This window comes from Euprymna scolopes, chromosome 23, assembly GCF_053919585.1.
Source record: "Euprymna scolopes isolate OS-2025 chromosome 23, ASM5391958v1, whole genome shotgun sequence".
Taxonomy (NCBI): domain Eukaryota; kingdom Metazoa; phylum Mollusca; class Cephalopoda; order Sepiida; family Sepiolidae; genus Euprymna; species Euprymna scolopes.
This window is the reverse complement of record NC_136504.1, coordinates 99073482-99101384: the sequence shown is the minus strand read 5'-3', so window position 1 is coordinate 99101384 and position 27903 is coordinate 99073482. Positions and strand designations below refer to the sequence as shown.

The 27903-nt window shown below is 35.0% G+C and overlaps 1 protein-coding gene and 1 long non-coding RNA gene across 2 annotated transcripts in view; one reads left to right on the top strand and one right to left on the bottom strand.

The window, feature by feature from the left end:
• Nucleotides 1–27903, top strand: part of LOC145246058 (rho-related BTB domain-containing protein 1-like) — a 160268-nt gene that overhangs the window by 41520 nt on the left and 90845 nt on the right. The gene's annotated exons all lie outside the window — the stretch shown is intronic.
• The window catches only part of LOC145246059 (uncharacterized), an 80851-nt gene continuing 60851 nt past the window's right edge, over nucleotides 7904–27903 (bottom strand). Inside the window, exons 2-3 of the long non-coding RNA XR_013863070.1 lie at nucleotides 26232–26539; nucleotides 7904–8246 (exon numbers count right to left, since the gene is read on the bottom strand). This is a non-coding gene — a long non-coding RNA (uncharacterized LOC145246059). The remainder of the gene's footprint in view (nucleotides 8247–26231; nucleotides 26540–27903) is intronic.

Sequence of the window (27903 nt, the reverse complement as noted above, 5' to 3'; positions counted from 1 at the left end):
TATATCTGTGGATGACTACTAATGGAAGCTTTATCAGTTATTTATAATTAATGGTTTCCATATTGCATTAAATTCTATTCTTGTTGTGGGGGAACCACCCTCCAAATGGACTAATCCATCGTCCATATAAACTATAACTCATGGTGATCCAGGGCAGAGATCTAATCTCAGAGCGACCCTCGCATGCTCGGTGAATTACTAACACTTTCCGTTTGTAACCTTTCCGTTGTTTTCATGTAATACATGTTTTAAACTGCTATCCGTTGTTCTGTTCTCCTTGTGGCTATTTGCAAGCCATAACAATTTTATATCTGCTTAGTAGGTGATCGTCGTCAAGCATGTTATCTTCTTCTTTGAATCATCCGCCTATAATTTTTACTTTGTCTCATAAAGGTAGATCGTTTTCCTTTTCCGTCCATATATGGTCATCCATGCATGACTTTTCAATCCATCCATGTATTACGGCTTCCCAGTGTTCTTCTAATCTTTTAGTGAGTGACATGTTTCACCTTTGTATAGTTTCCACATTTACATGGACTCTCATGCACACAGTTCTTAGACATGATTTTTTTCTGTAAAAGGCTTGGATCACACAAGATGTTTCCGGAGAGTTGAATAACTCCTGAATACTTTATTGATGTGATATAGATTACATATTCTTTGAATTTTTTTTTGGACAAGCCCTTCATATAGTTTTATTTTACTTCAGTTGTAGTTCTCAGAAATCAAGGGACCCTTTCATGGGGCTAACACTTGATCTCTATTTGAGATACATAGATATTCGAATATTCCATGAAAATTCTTAACTTTTCAAACACTGAGTTAGTAAAGAAGTTGGGAATATAATTTTCCTCTCCTCAATTGACCATTTAAATAAGTTATATCTATCTATCTATCTATCTATCTATCAAAGTGAAAATGTCTGTGTGTGTCTGTGTCTGTCTGTGTACACTTCTTATGAAATAACTTTGTCAATTTTCAGTCTACAGACTCGAGATTTGACATAAGAGGTAATGAGGTTTGGGAAAATCTTTTTAATCGGTTTTCAGCCAGAAATTTGGCTGTCAAATGGGCCAAAGTTCAACGATTTGACCTTTGAGAACTCTACCAAACTCCTCCGCCAATTTTGGATCTAAACACTTGAAATTTTAGATATAGGTTCCTTGGACATTGATTTAACTTTATAATTTGTTTTGGGCCCAAAACGAATGCTAAGGGATCATAATTTGGGCCAAAATTAAAAAAAATTGACTCCTGCAGTCTCTACCAAATTACTCAGCCAATTATTGGTCTAAACATTTGAAATTTTACATAAAGTATATTCAGACATAGGGCAAGCTTTATAATCGTTTTTTTTTTTTTTCTGAAAATTTGGCTTCCAAGGGGTCAAAGTTAAAAAAAAATTCCCTTTGCAGTATCTAGTAAACTATTAAGCTAATTTTGGGTCTAAACATTTAAAATTTTACATAAAGGGTATTCAGACATGCAGCAAGCTTTTTAATCAGTTTTGGGTCGAAAAGTTGGCTAGTAAGAGGTCAAAGTTTACAGAGTGTACTTTTGCAGACTCTACCAAACTTCTCTGCCAAGTTTGGGTCTAAACACTTGAAATTTTAGATGTAGGTTACTTGGACAGAGGTCAAACATTAATTTCATTTGAGCCCAAAACAATAAATGTTAAAGGGTCAAAATTGGGGTCAAAGTTAAAAAAAAAAATTGACATTCGCTGTCTCTACCAACTTTTCTCTATGGCAGTTAATGAAGCCTATTATATAGAAAGGCATTACTGTACATATTCACACTTTTTAATAGATACATATGCACATAAAGTTATGAACAGTACATAGGGCTTGAGCAAAGCCAGGATGAACTGTTAGTATATCTATAAAAGTGAAAATGTGTGTGTGTCTGTGTTTGTGTGTGTGTGTACATTTTCCTACTAAACTACTCTGTCAATTTTCGGTCTACAGACTCGAGATTTGACATAAGGGGTATTGATATTTGAGAAAATCTATTTAATCTGTTTTCGGGCAGAAATTTTGATGCCAAAGGGCTAAAGTTCAATGATTTGATCTTTGTGATCTCAGCCAATTTTGGAAATTTTACATAAAGAGTATTCAGACATGCAGCAAGCTTTTTAATCAGTTTTTGAGCAAAAATTTGTCTGCTAAGAGGTCAGTTGAAAGTGTTGACCTTTGCAGACTCTACCAAACTCCTCTGCCAATTCTGAGTCTAAACACTTGAAATTTTAGATGTAGGTTACCTGGACATGAGTCGACCTTTTTAATATATATATATATATATATATATATATATATATATATATATATATATATATATATATATAAAGTTATGAACGGTACATAGGGCTGAGCAAAGCCGGGCTGAACTACTAGTTGCAGAAATAAAAGACAAGAAGTCTCATTCTAACATTTAAAAACAGCTTTATTGATTATCTTTGTAAGTAATAAATGTTAAAGGGTCAAAATTTGGGTCAAAGTTGTTTACCAAATTATTCAGCCAATGTTTGGTCTAAACATTTGAAATTTTACATAAGGGGTATTCAGAGATAAGGCAAGCTTTTTAATCGGTTTGGGTCGAAAATTTGAGTTACCAAGGGGTCAAAGTTCAAAAGATTTGGCTTTTGCGGTCTCTAACAAACTACTCAGCTAATTTTGGGTCTAAATATTTGAAATTAATACATAACGGGTATTCAGACATGTGGCAAGCATTTTAATCAGTTTTGGGGTGAGAATTTGGCTGCTAAAAGGTCAAAGTTGAAAGAGTTGACCTTTTCAGATTCTACCAAATTCCTCTGCCGATTTAAAATTTTAAATGTTGGTAAGTTGGACATGGGTAAAACTTTGTATTTTGATTTGAGACCAAAATAATAATTGTTAAGGGGTCAAAACTGGGGTCAAAGTTAAAAAAAATTTACCTCTGCAGTCTCTACGAAATTATTCAGACAAATTCTGGTCTAAACCTTTGAAATCTGACATAAAGTTTATTCACACGTAGGGCAAGTTATGAACAGTACACAGGGCCCGATCAAAGCTGGGCTGAACTGCTAGTATATATATAAAAGTGAAATTGTCTGTGTGTGTATATTTCCCTACCAAATAACTCTGTCAATTTTCAGTCTACAGACTCGAGATTTGACATAAGGGATATTGAGATTTGGGAAAATCTTTTTAATCGGTTTTCGACCAGAAATTTGGCTGTCAAGGGGTCAAAGTTCAATGATTTGACCTTTAAAAACTCTACAAAACTCCTCCACCAATTTTGAGTGTAAACACATGAAATTTTAGACACATACTTAGATCATTCGTTGGCATCTATGCTGATAACACGGCCATCTATAGCAACACACCAAAGGCCGTAAATGAACAAATTCTCTCTGATTCTCTCTCTTCTGATCCTGAGCATGTGGTACAGTGAGCAAAGAGGTGGCTGGTTACTTTTAATGCATCTAAAACCAAGCTCCTATCTTTACATCATCAACACTCTGATCCCCATCTGGCATCAATTGAAATGGATGGCTCTCATCTAGGGGAAGCTCCATGTTTTGATAAGCTTCTAGGATTGATCTTTACTCCTGACCCGAAATGAAACATGTACATCAAGTCTGTTGCCAAAGTCGCTGGAAAAATAGTAGGATCCTTCTACCGCTCCAGAAGATATCTCACTGCCGATGCAATTCTCTATCTATATAAAAGCCAAGTACGTCCAAGGATGGAGTACTGCTGCCATATCTGGGCAGGAGCTGCTAAAAACAGCCTATCCTGCCTTGACAGATTACAAAATATACTTTGTGGCTTAGTGGGGGATGCCCTTTTTTCTTCCCTGCAACCTCTCTCCCACAGAAGAGACTGTCTTTGTTTTATCGTTATTTCCATGGCCAGTGCTCGTCTGAGCTTCAATCTCTGGTTCCCCCTCATCAATCTTTCACGATAAACACCTGTCTGGCTGACACCACTGTCAATAATTTTCCCCATTCTTTATCTGCGCTTAAATCAAAACGTAGATTCCATGAACAAAGCTTCTTTCTTAGAAGTGCACGCCTGTGGAACTCTTTTCCTTTTGCCTGTTTCCCACCTGATTGCAACTTGGATGTCTTCAAGCCCACTATAAACAAATTCCTAATGAACTGTCTGCTTAAGTAAGACAGTTTATCAAATCTCGATTACTAACGATTACTACGATATTATTCCATTGATTACTGTGCACGTAATAACCCTTATCCCCTGAGTGGCTTCCGGGCCTTGATAAGTGGTGACTACCATGTAAAAAAAAAAATGTAGGTTCCTTGGACATGGATCAAACTTTTTAACTTAGTTTGAGCCCAAAACAATAAAACGAAAATTTGGCTACCAAGGGGTCAAAGGTCAAAAGATTTGACCTTTGCGGTCTCTAGCAAACTATTTAGCCAATTTTGGGGCTAAACAGTTACAATTTTACATAAAATGTATTCAGATATGCAGCAAGCTTTTTAATCAGTTTTTTGGGGAAAATTTGGCTGGCAAGAGGTCAATGTTTACAGAGTTCACCTTTGCAAACTCTGCTAAACTCCTCCATCAATTTTGGATCTAAACACTTGAAATTTTAGATGTAGGTTACCTGGACATGAGTGAAATTTTTTAATATATACAGGGTGGGCCAAAATAAGGGTCTTATTTTTAAAAATTCATGAATTTATGTAAGTTTTAAGAAGAGTTTTTCGGCCAAAATTTGTTTTGTTTATTTAAAAAAAATCTCTGAAGGGTCAGTCTACACACACATAAAGTTTGGTGAGTTTAACTTTTATTTTGTGGAAGTTATTCAAATTTAAAGATAGGACCCTTATTTTGGCCCACCCTGTATATATATATATATATATATATATATATATATATATATATATATATATATATATATATGCATATAAAGTTATGAACAGTACGTATGGCCCGAGCAAGGCTGGACTGAACTGCTATATCTATAAAAGTGAAAATGTCTCTGTGTGTGTGTGTGTGTGTGTCTTTCTATCTGTGTGTGTACCCTCACGACCACCGAGATATAGAAGGCCTGTTAACTGAAAAATGCCTGTAGGCAATGTAGGTAAGATTTGTCACACTATCACTATCGATACTATATGAGGGCATTTTTAAAAAGTTTTAAAACATGTTAAAAAAGAAAATAAAAGAACCAAATTCGATTAATAATGAAACTGAACTTTATTCAATATAAAATATAAATATTATCTATGTAAAATTACGTAATTTTAAAGCAATATACAATCTAATAATGATAAAAACTGAATTATGAATTTAGGGAACAAACAATTAAAGAAACATTAAACACAAACATTTCTTGGCCTTCGGAACAAGATCACAGTGTAGTATCTGTTTTGATGTTACACTTCACCTTTTCTGTCCTTGGTCGGTGGAGGAGAAATATTTCATGACTGACATTATTTTTGTTCCTATCCAGAATACCCCTTATTGGGAAGCTGGATTTTCCCCACAAGATTACTTTAAGTACAGAAATTATATTTAAAGTTTTGGTTTTTCTGTTCTTCTATGTCCATTTTTTCCCCATGTTTTTCATCAAAATGTGTAACGTATTTTCATCAGTTATATGGTTAGGAATCCTATACTCCACTATAGTCTTCATCTTCATATCAGTGCAGAATACATGAATACGCAAATGAAGTTCACATAACTACTAAAAGACAATCATACCATACTGTGAACATTGGTTAAAAACTAAGAAAATATAGTAAACGTCTCTGATATTAAATCAGGGTTGTAGTGAATTTGGGGAAGGGACATTATTATTATTATTATTATTATTATTATTTTACTCATTAGGAGTTGTCTCAGAGGCCATCATCAGTAATTGCTCGCTGGCAGTAACCTGTGGTGTTCCCTGGAGACCGAGTGACAATAAGTCTCCCCAGATTTCCAGTGTTCTCCACTTCTTGACCACCCGTGCAGATGATTGCATGTTATCGCAACAGCCGTTGTCATTGATTTCTTGTTGGCATTGGCCATTGGTGTTTCCTGGGGTTCGGGTGACAAAATGCCTCCCCAAGGTACCAGATTTGAACTGTACCTTTCCAATGGAGATTTGGTTAGTATTCTCCCACCTCTGTCTTTCCATCCTTCCTGACCCTTCACAACTAGTTGGTGTGGTGTGGCGCCAGTCGATGTCATCTACACCAGTTTTTTTTTTTATTATTATTATGATATTAATAAGGGTGCTTGTGCAATGTATGCATCTGTATTTTAAATATTATTTTCAAGTTAAATTAAATTTTGTGTTTATATTACTGTACACAGATTCGAAAAAGTTGTCAAAAAACAAATATATAACAAATAAATGTTATCAAAGGCAAGATAAGTTACTTTTCTACCTAACTGGATATGTTTTAATGTTTTTATTTAATGTAACATATTTATTATTTAGTATAGTTTTTAGAATCCGTGTATAGTAAAACATACAAAAATATACCATAAAAATTTAAGGGTTTGTATTACAAAATAATGTTAGAAACACACTCAATATATGTCAGCCTATGTTACGTTAACATATATTGAGTGAGTTTTGTATAGTTTTTAAATTTGAACTTATTTTCCCAAACTTAATGTATTCAACAGCGAGCTCGCCGCCATTTGTCTTTTTCAAATATATCGATAAACACTATGATTTTGTGAACCGAATAAACACTTTACATTAAATAAAAATACTAAGAACTTATCTAGTTAGGTAGAAAATTAACTTATCTTGTCTGTGATAACATTTATTTGTTATATATTTGTTTTTTGACAACTTTTTCGAATCTATGTGTATAATAAAGCAAACCCCCCTTCTTTTTCATTAAATTGCTAGATACAGAATAGGTAACGTCTGCTCTCTATGGTAGTTAATGAAGACTATTATATAGAAAGGCATTATCGTACATATTCACACTTTTTAATATATACATATGCACATAAAGTTATGAACAGTACGTAGGGCCCGAGCAAAGCCGGGCTGAACTGCTAGTATATCAATAAAAGTGAAATTGTCTGTGTGTGTGTGTGTGTGTGTGTGTGTGTGTGTGTGTGTGTGTGTACATTTTCCTACCAAATAACTCTGTCAATTTTAAGTCTAGAGACTGAGATTTGACACAAAAAGTATTGAGATTTGGGAAAATCCTTTTAAACTGTTTTCGGCCAGAAATTTGGCTGTCAAGGGGTCAAAGTTCAACAATTTGTCCTTTGAGAACTCTACCAAACTCCTCCGCCAATTTTGGGTCTAAACACTTGAAATTTTAGATGTAGGTTCCTTGGACATGGATCAAACTTTATAATTTGATTTGAGCCCAAAACAATAAAAGTTAAGGGGGTAAAATTTTTTTTTAATTTAACCTCTGCGGTTTCTACCAAATTACTCAGCTAATTTCTGCTTTAAACATTTGAAATTTTACATAAAAGGTATTCAGAGATAGGGCAAATTCTTTAATCGATTTGGGTCGAAAATTTGAGCTGCCAAGGGGTCAAAGTTTAAAAGATTTAGTCTTTGCAGTCTCTAACAAACTATTCAGCCAATTTTGGGTCTAAACATTTGAAATTTTGCATAAAGAGTATTCAGACATGCAGCAAACTTTTTAATCAGTTTTGAGGAGAAAATTTGGCTGCCAAGAGGTCAAAGTTGAAAGAGTTGACCTTTTCAGATTCTACCAAACTCCTCCGCCAATTTTGGCTCTAAACACTTGAAATTTTAGATGTAGGTTACCTGAACATGAGTCAAACTTTTATATATATATATATATATATATATATATATATATGCACATAAATTATGAACAGTACATAGGGCCCAAGTAAAACCGGGCTGAACTGCTAGTTGTAGAAATAAAAGACAAGATGTCTCATTCTAACATTTAAAAATAGCTTTATTGATTATCTTTGTTAGTAGGTTTGTTTAAAGAAAGGGTTAGTAAAATGAAGAGTTTGTGTGCAGAAACGTTGTTCATTATACAGGCCTTTTGAAGTAGTAGTGGAAATATGTGTCACGAAAGATAGGAGACAGTACTTTAGGATGAGAAAGAGAGTTCATATGTGTATCACATTGAAATCCATGTGTGGAGATAGCCATGTTGGCTTATTTTTATTCATGTTGGAGTCAAACCCCGAACCCGAAGGCTGGGCGAGTTCTGTTGAGTCCAAAGAGAGAAGTTGAGGGTGACAGGTCCGTTCCATTTGGAGTTGTTGTCAGTCCATGATCTGGGAAGAAAGAGAAAAAGTGTTGTGCCGGTTTAATCTTTTATAAACTCGGTCACGTGACTGAGAGCCTGGCTTCTGATTGGACAAGCCAGGGAGAAAATCTATTCAAAATTTTTCAGCCGTGAGAATTTACTCCTGCTTATGTTTGTTGCAATTTCTTCTGCTACAATATATTTTTCTTGTGATCTCTTGGTCTTACTGGATTTCCCTTTGTCTGATGGAGTTTCCAGCTTGGTGCTGTTACTTGAGGTGCACCTTTCCTTGTAAAAATCTAGTATTGGTTAGCTATACCGAGGAGATCTTATTTAGGCCATGCAGACTATGTGATTTTGAATATTTAGTCAGGATTTACTTGTAGAAAAAGTATTCTCATGCCAGGTTGTCCTGACAAACTCCTGTACAGAGAAACATTAAATATTCGAGGATAGTGTTTAATAGGCTTTAAAGTTCTCTCCAGTAGCCATACAAGTAGGTATGCAAACTATAGTGAACTTTTAAGTGGTAGCCTTTCGTGTTTAATCCTGCTTTCTTGGAGCTAATACGATATTCTCTGTTTTAGTGGAGAATTTCTTTTAAACTATGGATTGTGTGAGGAGGGTTAGGGTTAGGGACCGTTTATCTTCTTCCGAATATATACTCACTCATTAGAATACATACAGTGCCTAGTATTCACAAATGGTCACTCATCTAGTACTGGCAAGACTCAACGTTGCTTAACTTAAGTGATCTAATAAGAACTGATGTGTCAACATAATTATGCCGTATACATTATAGAATGTCTTAAAAATCTTTTTTCTTTTTTTTTTTATTCATTCCAAACAAGAGACACTGACACTGAGATGTAAGGAATTATTGTGGATTAGGGGACAGATTTATAAGGAGCATCCTAAGTGAGGAGTTCACCAGAGAGATATTTGTTTGCATTATATTTAAATTTCTGCATGTATGTACAGCCAGTAAAACAGGGAACAGGCAGGAAATTCCAAAGGCTAGCAGTTCGAGAAGAAGAAGCTATTACAGTAGAAAGACCTCCTGCATCTAAGGACATCTGCAGTGAATAGAATGGATTTAGTTTGTTGTTGAGTTAGTCAGGCATATTTACGTTGTAAAATGATCCTCCATTTCTGTACTATTCTACCTTTTTAGGGCAGTTAATTAAATCTTTTTACCACTGGCTGTAGATCCGAGTGGCAAAGTCATAAGCTACACATAATGACCTAAAAAAGAATAAAAACTTCTTCCCCAAAAGATGCACAGAATTTATCTTCCGTGACAACTAAATCCTAAAATATTTGTGCAGAATATGGGCTGTTGCTATTTAGAAACCCATTCTTAACATTGGGAGAGTGGAAGCATTGTTAAGTGTTCTGTAAATTCATTTAACAAAAAGATACTGTAAAATATTGAATTTAACTTGTAAATTCTATCAAAAAAAAAAAAAAAAAAAAAAAAAAATAGCACGGTTCGTATTCTGCTTAAGTATCAACTGCTTTTTTTTTCCTTCCAAGTTTTTCAGGGTGTTCACACCTAATCGCCTAAAAATGAAATCGAATCTCATCTTATTTTTATTTATTTATTTTTTTGGAAGGAGGGGAAGAGGGTAATTTAACAGGAGGTGTTAATCTACAATAATACCAATAGTATTTTGATTGCCAAAAAAATGAAAACAAAAAGCCAAAAAAAAAAAAAAAACCCCAAAAAAATAAAAAAACTAGATAAATCAACATTGAACTTTAAGAGGTTACCATACCAGTTTTCTGCACACAAGCCAACAAGTCTACCTGAGTCAACACCTGATGTTCACCTTTTATTGGTGAGCTTGGCGAGTTGTCCTATGAATTTTTGAAAATATGCATCAACTTATTTTCTCCATCGATTGAATAACTAAGCAGGAAATACATAAAACAAAACAGTAAGACATGCTGGTTCCTGTGAGAAATGAGCCATGTTTCGTCTGAACTCAAACAGGAATAACAAAACAAAAAAAACATATCAAATTCGTTAAAAAAAATTTTTTTTCGTATTTCTCTATCTCTTTCTCATTGGGTAACACACACACACACACACACACAAACAAACAAAAAAAGAAAAAAAAAAAAAATCTTTATAGTGAAAATTTGCTCCAAATTTTCAAAATAACCATATAAAGCTATAAGGAAGATATACACAATTTTTATTATTTGACAAGGAATACAAATAAAACAAACTGGTTGTATCGATTGGTTTCCTAGATGTAAATCCGATGAAACTAACGTGATTATTAAAGAGTGCTCAATGCAAGACAGAGCTGGTATACAGTCTGTTTATTATACAAACATTATTAGAATCGATATTGAATTCCGTTTCAATATCGATTCTTTTTTGGTCTGATGAAGTGTTATCCTTGAATTGGGATTCCACTGAAACATGTATGCACATATGTAACTAATAATGTCTGTATAATAAACAGATATATATATATATATATATAACAGCAGTCGCAGAGCGCAATGGTTAGAAGCTCCGACTGTCGTCTGGGCGGTCGGATTTTGATCCTGGCTTGAGGTAGTTGCTTGTCTAGCCACACTGATGAGCTGTGAAACAGCGAAACAGTACTGTATGTGGATGCCTATATATATATATATATATATATATATATATATATATATATATAGTATATAATTATTACTATAATAAATTCATCTTTTCGGGAATCATCAGTGCAATTATATATAATTATTTCCACAGTCAAACAATGTTACACAAGCCATGAAAGACAAAAAGCCGGAAGTCCAAGACTCGAGTTTCACCTTTATTTGGGCTCATCTGTTGAACACATCTGAACTCGCGATTAGAAACCCGAATCTCTTGTATGTGAGACAAGTACCCAAACGAAGTAGGTACATCCCATAGTTGGATTTTACCGCGGTTTGCTTAATTTGTCTAATTTGTTGACTAACGGACTTTCTTGATTTGCTGACTAAAGGACTTTGTTGTGTGTGGCGTGGTTGCTCAGGTGGCAGGTTACTCACCTTGCATATAAGAGATTCAGGTTTCAAAAACCGAGTTTGGATGTGTTCAACTGATGAGGGCAAATGAGGACAAAACTTGAGTCTTAGACTTTCTGTTTGTTGGTTTTCATGGATTGTGTGAGCTGCGATGTTGTTTAACTGTGAAAATAATTATATCATCTCTCACGTTCTGTGAATTATAATGTATGTATATATATATATACTAGAAAAAGTACCCGTCATTGACTGGGTTCAAAAACAGCCTACAGAAAATGGATTGTGATTGATGAAAGTATGATAGGTTATGAAAAGGAAGGGTTGTAAAGAGATAGCTTCGGTTTGGGGGCATGATGAAAGTAAAAATATGATGAAAGTAAAAATATGATGAAAGTAAAAATAGATAAACCCCATAATTTATTATACCATACCTGTTCACGCTGAAGCACTTATCACAATATTCTGTGGATCTATATTAAAAAAACCTTGTTAAACTTTGTGACATATTTCTATTCTATGGAGGTCGAGCGTGAACGAACACTCCATAATTTTATTATACCATATTTCTTCAAACTGAAACATGATGATCAAAGTATACTTACGCAGGTAGATATAAAAAGTCTTTATTAAAGTTTGTTCCTATATCCATTGTATGGAGGCCAGGCACAAACGCAGACCCCACAATTTTATTATACCATCCCTATTTAAGTTAAAACATACTTATTAAAGTATTCTTATATACATCTATAACAAAAACACTTGTAAACGTATTTTTTTAATTTTTAAATTTTTTATTTCCATACTTTGTGGACCAGGCGCATACACAGACCCCACAATATATATATATATATATATATATATATATATATATATATATATATATATATATATAAAGAATTCTTTTAGCAAGAAAAGTCAACAAAACTCTTTCTCAAAGAAAGACAGTACTTTGAAAAGGCATCGCTATTACCAACGTTTTTGTAAAATGAAAAATTATTTCGAAGCAACTACCTTTTGAAAGAAAAGAGAAAACCAAAGCTAAGTGTTGATTTAATTGTACTTTATTTGAGTAACCTTATAAAATGAAAACCAATTTGACTATCTCTCTCTCTCTCTCTCACACACACACACACAAAGTTCATGATATTGACCATCTTACAATTTATTCCTTTAATTCAGTTGACATTTACAATTCTTGACAGTATCTGTTTCGTAGCACAAAATCAATCACTTAATTATTATATCAATCAGTGAATTTATTTTGCCCTTAACACACACACATTGTCACTTTTATAGATATATAGATCAGTGCTAACATTGTTTATATATTTTTATTTTCTTTGTTTAATTTTACTTTAGCCGAATTTCTCAGAAATCAAGAGGGCCCTGTTCATGGAGTTAACACTTTTACTTTACCTTATTCATAGAGTTTTACCTTATACCTTCTGACGTTTTTCTAAGCAGAATTCATTTTTTTTTTGTTGCCAATTTTTAATGTAAGATTTGAGAGAGAGAGAGAGAGAGAGAGAGAGAGAGAGAGAGAGAGAGAGAGAGAGAGAGAGATGTACACTCATCTTGTCAGGAAGGTGAATAAAAAAAAATAATAATGGAACACTGGAATATCTATGTATCTCATATAGAGATCAAATGTTGGCCCCCAGGCCCCCTATATTCCCCTAATAACAGTACTTTGAAAAGTCATCGCTATTACCAGCTATACTTTTTTATTACTCTGGTGTATTTCGGTGTCTGACCTCTTATATTCTTGTCCTTATTACAATTTCAACAGTCCGGTATTAGTCACCCTTCTTGGGACAGGTATGTACCCGCTTAGTGACTCATTCCAGCTTCACAGTGATATAAGAACATCAATACCCATTTGTTTTGACGGGTTGTTCGTTCTTCTATGTATAATCAATATGCTTCATATTTGGCCAGTAATTACGGATTTTGACAGATTCTTTTGGACTGAGCCCAAGATTTTTTTTTCCACTAATAAAAAATAACAACCCAAGTGCCTTCTTCCCCTTCCGACTTAGCCACCTCATCATAATCATTGCATCATTTACTTATTATATATATATATATATATATATATATATGTATATGTATATATATGTATGTGTATATATCTGTATGTATATATATGTATGTGTGTATATATATATATATGCATATATGCAAATATATGTATGTGTACACGTATATATATATGTATATATGCAAATATATGTATGTTTGTATATATATATACATATGCATATATTCAAATATATGTATGTATATATATATATATATATGCATATATGTAAATATATGTATGTTTGTATATATATGCATATATGTAAATATATGTATGTTTGTATGTATATATATATATATATATATATATATATATGCATATATGTATATATATGAAATTTTGTATATATACGCATATATGTATGTTTGTGTATATATGTATGCTTGTAAATATATGCATATATGTATGCTTGTATATATATGTATATATATGCATATGTGTGTGTGTGCATATATATATGTATGTATATGTGTGTATATATATGCATGTATATATATACGAGTATGTGTGTGTATATATATATATATGTATGCATATATATGTGTAAATATGTACATATGCACACACATGTACATATTTACACATATATATATATGCATACATATAAGTGTATATGCATATATATTATTCAGTAGTATTTATCTTTGTCTTATGTCCTTGTATTAACGCTAGCTGTTTTCTCCTACAGTAACCTATCCTATTTTTAGTCACCATATGGAAGTGTCTGTATGCGACTTCAGTGTAATCAATGTTATTTATTCAACGGAAGGCTTTTGTTAGCCATATGGATATGCCAGTCTCTCTTTCACTGTTACTTGTTTTTGTCATCAGATACATAATATACATTAAAGTAAGATTAGAAAAGCCAAACATTTTTAACAATCAAACCTATCCATTTATTGAACACTCGGATATCTATATATCTAATAAAGAGATCCAGTGTTAGCTTCAGGAAAGCGACTGCATTATTTAATTGCTAACTCATATATCTAGAAGAAGGCCCCTATAATGTAATGGAACACCTGAATATACGTCACATATAGAGATAAAGTGTTAGTCCCAGAAAAGGGGCCCTATAATTTAATAAAACACTCAAATATCTAGAGTTAGCCCCCCCAAAGCCCCTATAATTTAATAAAACACTCAAATGTCTATGTATCTCGTATAAAGATCAAAATTTATCCCCAGAAAAGGACCTATAATTTAATAAAACACTCGAATATCTATGTATCTCATATAAAGATCAAGATTTAGTTCCCGAATATCTATTTATCTTGTTTAAGGTCAAGAGTTAGCCTCAGAAAGGGGACCCTATGATTTATAAAACACTCGAATATCTAGGTATAGCATATAAAGATCTGGAGTTAGACTCAGAAACAGAGTCCTATAATTTAATAAAACACACTATAATTTAATAGAACACACTATAATTTAATAGAACACTCAAATATCTATGCATCTCATTTGAAGATTAAGTGTTTGCTCCAGAAAAGGTCCCCTATAATGTAATGGAACACCTGAATATAAGTCACAGATAGTTATAACGTAGAAGCCTCAGAAAGATGGCCCCTATAATTTAATGGAACATGTGAATATCTACAGTGCCGGCAAAAAGAAAGTCCGCACTAGTAATTTTTTTAAAAACTGCAAATTTAAGCTAAATTTAATGTAACTGTTTAAATAACCTATACCTCATTTGATTCGCCTTTTATTCCTCTATAGTTTTCCCTGTTCATATTTGACTTTTAATTGCAATATTCTAATGTTCACATCAATTTAAAAAAATAACTTCAAATTCAGGAGGCAAAAAGAAAGTCCACAGCAACAAATTCGCTTAAAACCAGTTTAAATTATCGCCCCTAAATCAGTTTAAAATACCCACCAACAGGCAACAAAGCATCTCTAATCATAATTGTTGCTATTCCAGGTTATATAATGTAACATTTAGTCCATATGCCACGACTTTTTCTTAGTGATCGTCAGGAGCTCATTAATCTCCACCTTTCTGGTTTTTCCAATCGAGAAATCGACCGCAGATTGAAATGTGATGAGAAAACGGTACGAAAGACTGTACAAAAGCACCAAAACACCGGCAGTGTTCATGATGCCTCTAAATCTGGTCGTGCTAGAGTTGCTTCTAACAGGGAAGACAATGCAATCAAGATCTGCAGCCTAAGAAACAGATTTGAAACGGCTCCCCAAATCCGACAACACTGCAATCTTGTTAAAAAGTGCTCTCTTTCTACTGTCAAGAACAGATTAAAGGAATTTAATTTGCGAGGATATGTTGCAAGACAATGATTTCTGTAAAGAACAGAAAGTGCCGTCTGAACTTCATCAGATGCAATGAAGATCATGACTCTTCACATTGGTCAAAAATGCTTTTTAGCGATGAAAGCAAGTTCAATAGGCTAGGCAGTGATGGTAGGCAGTAGGTCTGTCAGAGGAAAGACAAATAATTTAATCCTAGGTGCTCAGTTTCAACGCTGCAAGGTGGTTCAATTTTGGTGTGGGGCATTATTAGTACCAATGGTTCAGGGCCTATAGTTCGCTTGCAAGGTCGAAGTAATTCTATCAAGTACATTATCATGTTGACTGAGCATTTTCTACCCTACTTTGGTCAGAATTTGGATGATAATCCAATCTTCATGCAGGATAATGCTCCCATTAATGCTGGCAATGTCAAGAGGTTCCTGGAAGAGCATGATATTCCGTGTTTGGATTGATCTGCACAATCTCCAGGCCTCAATCCTATCGAAAACATATGGCATTACATTAAGCAATAGCTGCGCAATGATAAAATTTCAAATTTGGAAGAACTTTGAACAAAAATTAAACAAAAGTGGGATGCCCTTTCTCCGGAGTATTGCTGCAGTCTAATTCAAGGAATTCTCAAAAAATTGCAGGCTGTCAAATTGCAGAAGGGCTATGCTACTAAATATTAACTAGTTCATTGTGTTCCTGTTGTATTTGTGCTGCATTAATGTCCTAAAGTTGCAAAAATGTTGAAAACGCGATGATGATTGCATAGGAATGAGAATTTTTTTTTTTTTTTTACATGGAGATCACCACTTATGAAGGCCCGGAAGCCACTCGGGGATAAGGGTTATTGCGTGTACAGTAATCAATGGGATAATATCGTAGTAATCGCTAGTAATGGAGATCTGATAAAGTGTCTTACTTAAGGGGGCTGTTCATCAGGAACTTGTTTATGTTGGACTTGAAGACATCCAAGTGGGAAACAGGCAAATGGAAGAGAGTTCCACAGTCGTGCACTTCTAAGAAAGAAACTTTGTTCATGGAATTTATGTTTTGATTTAGGCACAGATAAAGAGTGGGGAAAATTAATGACAGCCCTTCCTTGTGTGTTTACCTTTTATGCTTTCAGAGCGGTACGGGCTGTTACATTTTAAAATATTTTGAGTTTTTTTTTATAACACCAAACAATCCGGCACCTACCTACCCCCAGGTACAACAATACCATACCCTGAACCCAACACTTTCTGAACGGCAATGTTTTTTTTCTTTGCAAAAAAGATAATTCTTTACCTTAACTCCAATTTTAAACTTTCCTTAAAAATGACGAAATTTATAGGTTTCCCTCTATACTGATTCAGAAAATCTTCATTATATTTGATGGATACAGGTACTTTATGGCATATAATGCCCTCTCCGTGCAGTTATTTCCCCATCCCCACCAAAAAATAAACATACCCTGAACCCAATATTTTATGCATGTACGTTAAAAACTTAGTTACTTTGCATAAGAGACCAATTATTTATTATATCTTTGCATTTACACCAGTTTTTTTTTTTTTTTTTAAATATAAATTTTTACTAATTTCATTTATTGCAGACTATTATCCTTTCTTAGTTGTTTCACAATGTTTCAGCCAACTATTCCTCTGGTCTTCGTCAGGTGGTAACCGCGACGGATAGGAACTTCGAATCTCCTAACTGCCTTCCATAGTTGTTGTCGTCTCACCACGTTTTTTGGCCAAGTAAGCCTCTGGCCGGCTTTGGGTAATATTGAAACCGCTATCTTCAAACAATTCTCACCTAGAACCGTAGAGATTCAACGTCTTTATCAACTGCACCACGGGCCTCAAAAATGTTACCTTAGCTTCAGCTACACACTTTTCTTTAGAATGAAGACTTGTATAAGTTTTCCACTATGCTGATTTAGAAAATCTCATTTTTATTTGGCGGATATAATTGTTTCCGTGATATAATGCCTTGTATTATGTAATTTTAATCACTGGCCGCCAGCCGACACTGCAAACCTAATTTTTTTGTTGTTACTTCATAATATTTGCACGTGGGAATCCTGACAGCGATTATCAAGGTTATATTTCAGCGAAGTTTGGACACCCCCCCCCCACTCACTAAATGGGGTGTCTATTTCAAAAGCCATTCTTAACATGAGAATTTGGAGATTGGACAATAACAACAGCTGTACTTTAATTTTTTATGTGGTGGAAGGCATGCTTCCACTGGACAACACCGGGCAAAGCTGGTTAAGGGTCCTGCTTGTATAAAGAATATTACTCAAATAATATTTCATTTTGTGTTATTTTTTATTAATATTGGTATTTGTTTTATCTACAAACATACAATACACAAAGAATGTTATGGGAAAAATATGCTTATTCAATTATATTTCACTTTTTATTTATACCAATCCTTTAATTTATGAAGCTCAATGTAACTACAGAGCATACACAAATAAATGACAAAAAGTCTAGTTTCCAAAATTTATGATATAGTCAATCTTAGCGTTTATTGCTTCAACATGTTAAAATGTTCAATTCTTGACAACACATTACATGAATGATTCTGTGCTACGAAACAGATGCTGTCAAGAATTGACAATTTAACATGGTGAAAGAAATAAACAGTAAGATGGACAACATCTTGAAATTTGGAATATAGGCATTTTGTCATTTATATAAAAGGAGCTTGGCTGGGCCGATTTTTATGAAATTTCAGATGGATTCACTTGATGTGACTGGCAGTGTTCTTAGGTAGGTTTTGTATCTGAGTGTCTTCAATAAGTATTGATAGTCAAAATAATCTGATGAAAGAAGGAACAGGCGATTTTGACCACGGTGAACACCTTACACAGCCTAACATTACAAGTGCATTTGAGAAGTTTATTATCACACAAGCTGAAAGGTCCAACATATAAAATCAACAGTATGTTTTTTAATATGACAGGGGCGTGTTCGGAATGAATGTTACTGTTTAAAGCACAATTGCACCATGATACTTGACTTTTCCATTTTAAACTTAAATTCAAGCCATTATATATATATATATATATATATATATATATATATAATATAATTTTATAAAATAAACAGTAGGTTCTCTACAGTGCAATGTAGACTACAATGTATTGTGGGCTAAGTCATTGCGAGATGCATGTGAAGCTTCCTCTCAATGCATTGCGATGGGTTTCCAACTAGAGCAGGCAATCAATCGATTTGATTGAAAAATGGGCGATTTCACTGATTTTCGATGACAATAAAAATATGAGAGTGTGAAACATTCATTGATCATTATTCATTCCCGGGTAACGCCGAATGTCCCTGCTAGTAAACGATAAAAGTGGCAGCAAATACGTTGTTAAAGCAAACTAAATTGTTTTAGACTATTAAAATAATTTCCAAGTCTATTGATTATGTATACCCAATCATGATCTGTTTTTCTTGATTTGGTTTCCATTTTCCGTAAAGATGAAAGTGAATGAAACCAGCCATCAAATACTAATGATGAGGATGCTGAAAAGCTATTTTCGTCCAGTCAGTGTTTTGAGTATCGCAGCTTTTCATTGATAATTCATAATTTTGACCTGCTATAAGGAAACTGTACCACAGTGCATTCATGAAAATGTCCCGTTTATCAGGCACACTAGTTAATCAGCTTTGGTTTTAGTTCTTCTCTCTCTCACTCCTTGTTTTTCTCTTTCTCACTCAATCCTTTTCTCTCTTTTCTTTTCTCTCTTTCTCTCCCTCCTGTCCCTTCTCTCTCTCCTATCCTTTCTCTTTCATCCCTTGTCTCTCTCTCTCACCCTCCCATCCTTTCTCTCTTTCTCCCTCCCATCCTTTCTCTCTTTCTCCCTCCCGCCCTTTCTCTCTCTCTCTCCCTCTCTCCCGCCCTTTCTCTCTCTCTCCCTCCCGTCCTTTCTCTCTCTCTCTCCCCCCATGTCCTTTCTCTTTCTCCCTCCCACCCTTTCTCTCTCTCCCTCTCTCCTGTCCCTTATCTCTCCCTACCTCTCGTCCCTTTTCTCTCTCACTCCCATCCCTTCACTCTCTCCCTCCTTTTTCTCTTTCACTCCCGTCACCTTTCTCTCTCTCTCTCTCTTTCTCTCTCTCTCCCATCTCTTCTCTCTCTCCCATCCCTTCTCTCTCACTCCCACCCCTCTTTCACCGATGTTTTCTATATCTCACTTTCTCTCCACCTCTCTCTTTCTTGTTCTCTTCTTTCTCTCTAAAAACAAACATTTCAGTTTTGTGTGTAAATGTGCTTCCATATCGATTAGATTGTTACCTACACCCATATTTAACGATTCTTTTATTTTTACATTTAACAATTTTTTATTTTTATATTTAAACTAGCATGGCGCCCGGCGTTGCTCGGTCGTAAAATACGCTTAAATATGGTATTTTAATTCATGCAGATTTCGTATTTATTATTAAAGAGCAAATTCTCTATTGATTATTATATTGTACCCAATATATATAATAATGATTTCAAAAGTTAAAAAAAATGACTTCAGTGCCATCAGCTGGAATTGAACCCAAAACATTAAGCACTCAAGCAATAGTCGTTATTTAGTACTTCAGTGATAGCTCAGCTGGTATCGACGAAGGCTAAAACCAGCTGCACTATTTTGCTTAAGGTTTCATCCCTAGATTTGCCATGTTCTGTCTTGTCTATTTAAATTAACATGCAAACATGCCGAATATCTACGTTCCACTATTTCTAAATAAACAATAGTGAAAATCACAATTGAAACTTCAAATACGTTTATCTGGTTTTAATGAAATTAAAACCTCACAAATAAGACAATAAATTTAAACCATACATATAAGACAATAAATTTAAACCATACATATAAGACAATAAATTTAAACCATACATATAAGACAATAAATTTAAGCCATACATACAAGATGATAAATTAAAACCATACATATAAGACAATACATTTAAACCATACATACAAGATAATAGTTTAAACCATACATCCAAGATAATAAATTTAAACCATACATATAAGACAATAAATTTAAACCATACATATAAGACAATAAATTTAAACCATACATATAAGACAATAAATTTAAGCCATACATACAAGATGATAAATTAAAACCATACATATAAGACAATGCATTTAAACCATACATACAAGATAATAGTTTAAACCATACATCCAAGACAATAAATTAAAACCATACATATAAGACGATAAATTTAAACCATACATATAAGACAATAAATTTAAACCATACATATAAGACAATAAATTTAAACCATACATATAAGACAATAAATTTAAGCCATACATACAAGATGATAAATTAAAACCATACATATAAGACAATACATTTAAACCATACATACAAGATAATAGTTTAAACCATACATCCAAGATAATAAATTAAAACCATACATATAAGACAATACATTTAAACCATACATATAAGACAATAAATTTAAACCATACATATAAGACAATAAATTTAAACCATACATATAAGACAATAAATTTAAGCCATACATATAAGACAATAAATTTAAACCATACATATAAGACAATAAATTTAAACCATACATATAAGACAATAAATTTAAACCATACATATAAGACAATAAATTTAAGCCATACATACAAGATGATAAATTAAAACCATACATATAAGACAATACATTTAAACCATACATACAAGATAATAGTTTAAACCATACATCCAAGATAATAAATTAAAACCATACATATAAGACAATAAATTTAAGCCATACATACAAGATAATAAATTTAAACAATACATATAAGACAATACATTTAAACCATACATTTAAACCATACATCCAAGATAATAAATTAAAATCATACATATAAGACAATAAATTTAAACCACCCCTCAAAACTGGGCACTTGGGAGTGCTTGAGTACCACACGTGCCTGTGCAATTAGATTGGGTTGACCTTCTTCTGATAGGTTGAGGGTACCGGATTGACAGTTCCTGGCTGCTGTTTCCGACTTTGGTAGCGCTTAGAGCGGCTGCTCCATCAACAGTTGTATAATATCGGGATGTTTGTAGTGCCATGTCGAGCATGGAAAGGGACCCTGCACTCATCCCCGATGGGCTTTCCTGAGGCCACAGTCCTAGTTGAAGAAAGGTCAGCTGATGGTCTACTTATGTTGCATGTCTGATACCCTGCATAACCTCTTGTTCAGCTCCCCCTTACCTAACTGAAACTCTTTAAAAGCATGATGACAGTACAATAAAAAAATAAGCTTAAACCAGGCCTAAGGACAAACAAATCCAACTTGCCTCCTCCCTTGAGGCTTGCATTCACGAACATCCATGGGCTTAGAACTAATTTAGCTGATGTTGAAGCATTTCTCCTAACAAACACCCCGGATATCTTAGCACTAAGTGAGACTAACCTACACTCCTCCAATAACTCTAACTACTTTAACATGCCTGGCTATCTCCCACTCTGCCGTAAGGACTCTGACAGACATATGCACGGACTTGGAGTCTACATTCGTAACACCCTCCCTTTGACTAGAGAAACAAACCTAGAATCGGATGATCAAGCCTTTATGTGCTTTAGACTAAACATACAACATAACATTAGCTACTTTTATTTTCTCTACCGCTCTCCCTCAACCCAGGACTGCACCATAATAAACAAAGTCTCTGACAGCATAGACACAGCACTCTCCCTCGGCACTAGCACACAAGTACATGTATTTGGTGACTTTAATGTCCACCAGAAAAACTGGCTTGGATTCTCTACTTACACAGATGCAGCGGGTAGCACAACACATAGCTTTGCTATATCTCACTCCCTATCATAAATGGTTACGTTTCCAACCTGTTTCTCTGACCAGCAAGAACAACATACATCACTTCTAGATCTGTTTCTGACATCAGTTCCCGATGATTGTATAACAAATGCTGACAGCCCACTCGGAACGCTGATCATGCAGTGATAATGGTCGAAATCACCCTAAACTCTAGACCCAGAACTGAAGAGCCAGTGCTCAAAACAATGAGATATTATAAAAAGGCTGACTGGGAAGCCATCAGAGATCTTATCAGAGATGCCCCATGGGGAAATATTTTTTCTCTTTCTGCTGAACAGTGCGCAAATGAGACCACTGAATGGTTCAAAACAGCAATTGAAGCACATGTTCCCATGTGGAAATTTTATAGCAAGCCCCACTCTCCCCAATGGTTTACTTCTACTTGCGCAACTGCCATTGCTCAAAGGCAGCATGCATACCGCAGATTTAACCGACATAAGTCCAGTTCAAACAGACAGAAGTATATAGAAGCTAGAAGTAACATTAAGAAAGAAATAGCGACAGCTAAGAGAGAATTTACTGAAACCACTAAAAAATGCATCGAAGCACAAAAACTAGGAACTAGTGACTTCTGGAAAATCTACAGCAGTGTAGTAAATAATGGGCAATCAACAATTCCCCGACTAACCAATAATCACCAGGTTGTTTGCTCAGCAACCGACAAGGCTAATATGCGTGCCAGTCGGTTTGCCTCAAACTCCACACTGGACCCTTCCAACCACCCCCTGCCTGACTTTCCTTTGCGGACAGACGCCACGCTAGACGATCTAAAAATCAACCCTGCTCAGGTGCATGCTATCATAAAAAACCTTTATACATGTGGACCCGATCTCATCCCAGCTGTGCTATTAAAAAAGTGCTCAGCCGAAGTAGCTCCAGTTCTTTCCAAACTCTACAACAAATGCCTTAATGAATCTTGCTTTCCAGGCTGTTGGAAAACTGCTTCTGTGGTACCAGTATTCAAAAATTCTGGTGAAAGAACTGACCCATCAAATTATCACCCCAGTAGCCTCCTCCCACTTTTCGCCAAAATATTAGAGACCATAATTAACCATGCTCTAGTCCGTCACCTTATAGATGCTAAACTTCTGACTGACAAACAATATGGATTTAGACAAGCCCGTTCCACAGCAGACATCCTGCTGTAATCTCTGAATGTATATACCATTCACTGGACAAAGCAGGGGAGGGCAGAGCGGTAGCTCTAGATATATCTAAGGCTTTTGACAGGGTATGGCATGAGGGTCTCCTCAGGAAAATTAGATCATACGGTATCACTGGTAGAATACTTAACATAATTAAATCCTTCTTAGATAAGAGAAAAATCCAGGTTGTCCTCGATGGTCGTACATCTAAACAGTATGATATAAATGCGGGAGTGCCTCAGGGGTCTATCCTTGGGCTCTCTATTATTCCTAATATTCATTAATGACCTCCCCGACAAAATTGCCTCTGAGATGGGTATATATGCTGATGATACCACACTCTATAACAGGACTAGTTATGTGTGTACTATCAATAAAAGTACCCATACGAAAAAAAAGTCTGTAAACTTATTTAAAGGCACCTCAAAGTCTTATGTTATAGAAGAGGGTCAGAAAGAAATAGAAGAAATACTCCATTTAAAACAAAACAAAGCAAAAAAAAAAAAAAATGGGAATTAAAATAATCTTTCAATCCAAAAACCGGAAACAAATGATTACCAAAGCAAGTGTCGGCTCTGTCATGAGTAAAAAGATTCCAGGAGATGAGAATAGGAGGTGATCAGGACCCTCCCTCTAGAGAAGTTGGAGCTGGTTAGCCTGCTTTCCAGCTGACTACAATATAATCGTCTTCAAGTCCAATGTAAACAAGTTTTTGTTGAGCTGGCCAATTCTACCTAATTCCCACCACTAACAATTATTACGCTGTTGTCCTGTTGACCACTCTACATTCATTAATCTTTATCCTTGATTGGACCTCGGGCCTTTCATAAGTGTTGAATCACTTGTAAAAAAAAAAAAAAAAAATAACTGAAAAAAAAACAAAACGTTTTTTCTTCCTCCATGTTCTTAATATTAAACAGAATTTCTATAAAAAAACTTTCCATCTCGGGAACACGTTATTATGGAACTGCTTCCCTGTGTGCTACAACATGATCCCCTTCAAATCCCAATATTGCCAAATACTTGTCATAAATCGTCCTTAAAATTCATCAGATGTTTCTTATTCTATTCATTATTTTCAATCCTCCCACAATATTCTTCATCATTCAATAGGCAATCTACAGGGTGGTCAAAAAGTCAGGTAACATTTTAAAGAAAAACGATATTAGCAATACACGTATATTTAAGTACCATACATTGAAATATAAAATGAAACAAACATGAAATATGTTTATTTTGTTAATTGTCGTCCATTTCTCTCTATCAATCGCTGGAAGCGATTAACCACTGATTGTGTAACACGTGTAATCATGTCAGCTGATATCCGCGCAATCTCCTCTTCAATAAATAACTTTAAAGACGCTATTGTATCAGGCTTCTTGCCATAAACGCTATCCTTTACATAGCCCCAAAGCCAGAAATCAGGAGGGGTAAGATCCGGAGATCTGGCTGGCCATTCAACTGGGCCACGGCAACCAATCCATCGTTGTGGAAAAATTTCATCCAAGAAATAATATTAAACGAATAGAGATTATAATGGATCATATTGTTTTTTCTACCTTTAACATGTTACCTGACTTTTTGACCACCCTGTATTCATCCCAGTAACCTCTATCCTCGAGTGACTTTTAGTCTTGATAAGTTGGTGACTTATTAGTAAATTAAAAAATTTAAAAAAGTTAAATCATTCACTTTTTACTCCATGAATCATGTTCTGATTTTATGTTTACTCAGGAAGTCACCGCTTATCAAGACCCGAAAGCCACGCGAGGATAAGGGTTACATAAGTGCCAAGTTGAGAGTGAAACAAAACTGTGATGATCGGTAATGACAGAAATTGATTATTTAAGAAGACGCCTCAACGAGAACTTGTTTACATTGGACTTGAAATTCACCATGTTGTATTCAACCAGCAAGCATCTCTATGATATTGTGTTCCACAGACGGGTAGTTCTAGGAAAGGAATTTTGCTCATAGAAGTTTCATTTAGTTTTAGGCACAGATAGAGAGAAAGGAAAATTATTGACAGTGGTTGTACCTATTTACTATGCCTCCCCACGGGACAGAGTTAGACACCAGGGTCGTTTTTTAACGTGGAGAAAAGGTACAAAAATAAAAATTGTCTCAGTCGTGAAGGATTTCTCCTCCACCGAAAGAGAACAAGAAATAGAAGTGCAGCATCTGAAGAACAGATGGTATTTATTTGCTCCCCCACTGAGCAAATTAGGCACAAGGCCGTTTTTAATGTGAGGTAAAAACCAGCTCCCCTAAAAGGGGTCACTCTGGTTACCAAAAAATAATAATTGTCCCAGTATAGAGGGTTTCCCCTCCATTGACTGGTACAAATTATCTTAAGTGCAGCATCTGCCGGGACAGATACTACACTTTGATCTTGTCCCAAAGGCCAAGAAAGCTCAGTCGAGCACTTGCCATTAAAATAATGATGGAACAGAGAAAGACTAACAATGTCTCTTCTGTGAGAAAGAAATAGTAGGGAGAAGAAAAGGACATTTCTCACTAGATTTCGAAATGAATAAACGCAAGTTGTTCTGTTTTCTTGCACTAACAATCAAATCAAAACACTCGTCTATCTGAAACAACTATCAATAATTTCCCCCACTTTTTATCTGTGCCTAACGTAGATTCCATGAACAAACTCACCTCTCTCCATTGTTCTTCCATTAGATGGGTCTCCTTTGTTCAGGAGGCCAGTAGTCGTACATACCCTCGATGGTGTGCGTACTTCTGGATCACTTGAGCTCCAAGGTTCATTAATTGGGATATCTTCCTTCTCAACCGCTGCACCAACAACCCATACGGTTGCAGGTCTATCATCAAGGAGATCAACCACTTGGACCTCGTGATTACCACTTCGCTACTCTTCTTAAATATGGTGAACTCGCTGTGCTCCCATGCTCCCACCATGATGAGCACCAACAGCATCATCAGGGTGCTCTTCCCATCCATACCTGCAACAAAACAGAGGCGAATTGGGCTTAGTTACCTGCTTCCCAGCTGACTACAATTTGGTCATCTTCAAGTCCAACGTAAACAAATTCTTCATGAGCTGCCCCCCCCTTGAGTAATCCAATTTACCAGGTTTCCACTACTGTCGATTGCTGCGATGTTGTCCCTACTGTATGCTCATTGACCCTTGCCCTTGAGTGGCCTCCGGGCCTTGATAAGTGGTGACTCTTGTAAAATAAAACAAAAAAAATCCAATTTCAAGTTAATTCAACTTTACATAATAGATGCGGCATCTTTTTTATATATTGCCTATGCATATGCAATATCAGTTAATTAGCATATTGCTTTTGAAAAAGGTCGTTTTATTAATTAATTATTTTATTATTATCGTTTTATTGATTATTGCTTTTTTATTTAATGATTGTTTTGATTTGAATTTAATACATAGTTCTGTTTCGCAATGTTGTTTTAGTTTCTAGACAAATATATAACACTAGCGGTGTGGGAGTGCCCGGCCTTGCACTGTTTTGCCAGAGCGTAAAATAAATATATTTTAATTTGTGTAGATTTCGTATTTATTAATACTCCAGCTGCGTTCCCTACTAGATAAGAAAGATTTAAAATTAAACCACTTCAAGCTGTGAATGAATTTGCGCATGTGCAAAAATAATAGAAATATGTCAGCAAGTTGAAATGAACATTTTGTATTTCAACTTGTCGACATATTGGCATTCCCTCCCTGTTCCCTTAACAGTACCAATATGCAGAAATGTAATTATAATTATAAAGCCAATTCTCTATTGAATATTATATATATATATATATATATAATATATATAATATATAATAGATTGCAACGTCTTGTCAGTCGAGTGCCACTCCCTCAGACACTTAAAGTCCATGAGCCCAAAAATGACTTCCATCGCCACAGGACCATTTTAATAGACAAATGCCTGAGGGAGTATCTGTACACAGATGATTTTACAGAGTCTTAGCTTTGTACGACAGCTATGTCTCTCTCTCAGTTCAAAATGTTGAGATCCAGCAAGAAGCAAGAGCAAGATAGCCAGCAACAAGTTAAACTGCAGACCAGCTTAATGCGGGTACTGGTCTCCTACTTTATGGTTTTTTAAATCAGAGATTTGCTTCTCCTAGAAAGGTTGCCTTCACCACGGCTTACGGGAGCCCTCTCCACTCCAACACACACATATATACACACAAACACACATGGTGCTAATTGGCCGTTGACCCCAAAAAGGGGTTCATTCGCGATTTGGAAGGTCTTGTTTTTAATCCTTCAGGGAGACTAGCCACCCTCCTCACCAAACAAGTCTGGTGGGAGAACCAGTTTAGTCACCGGTGACCC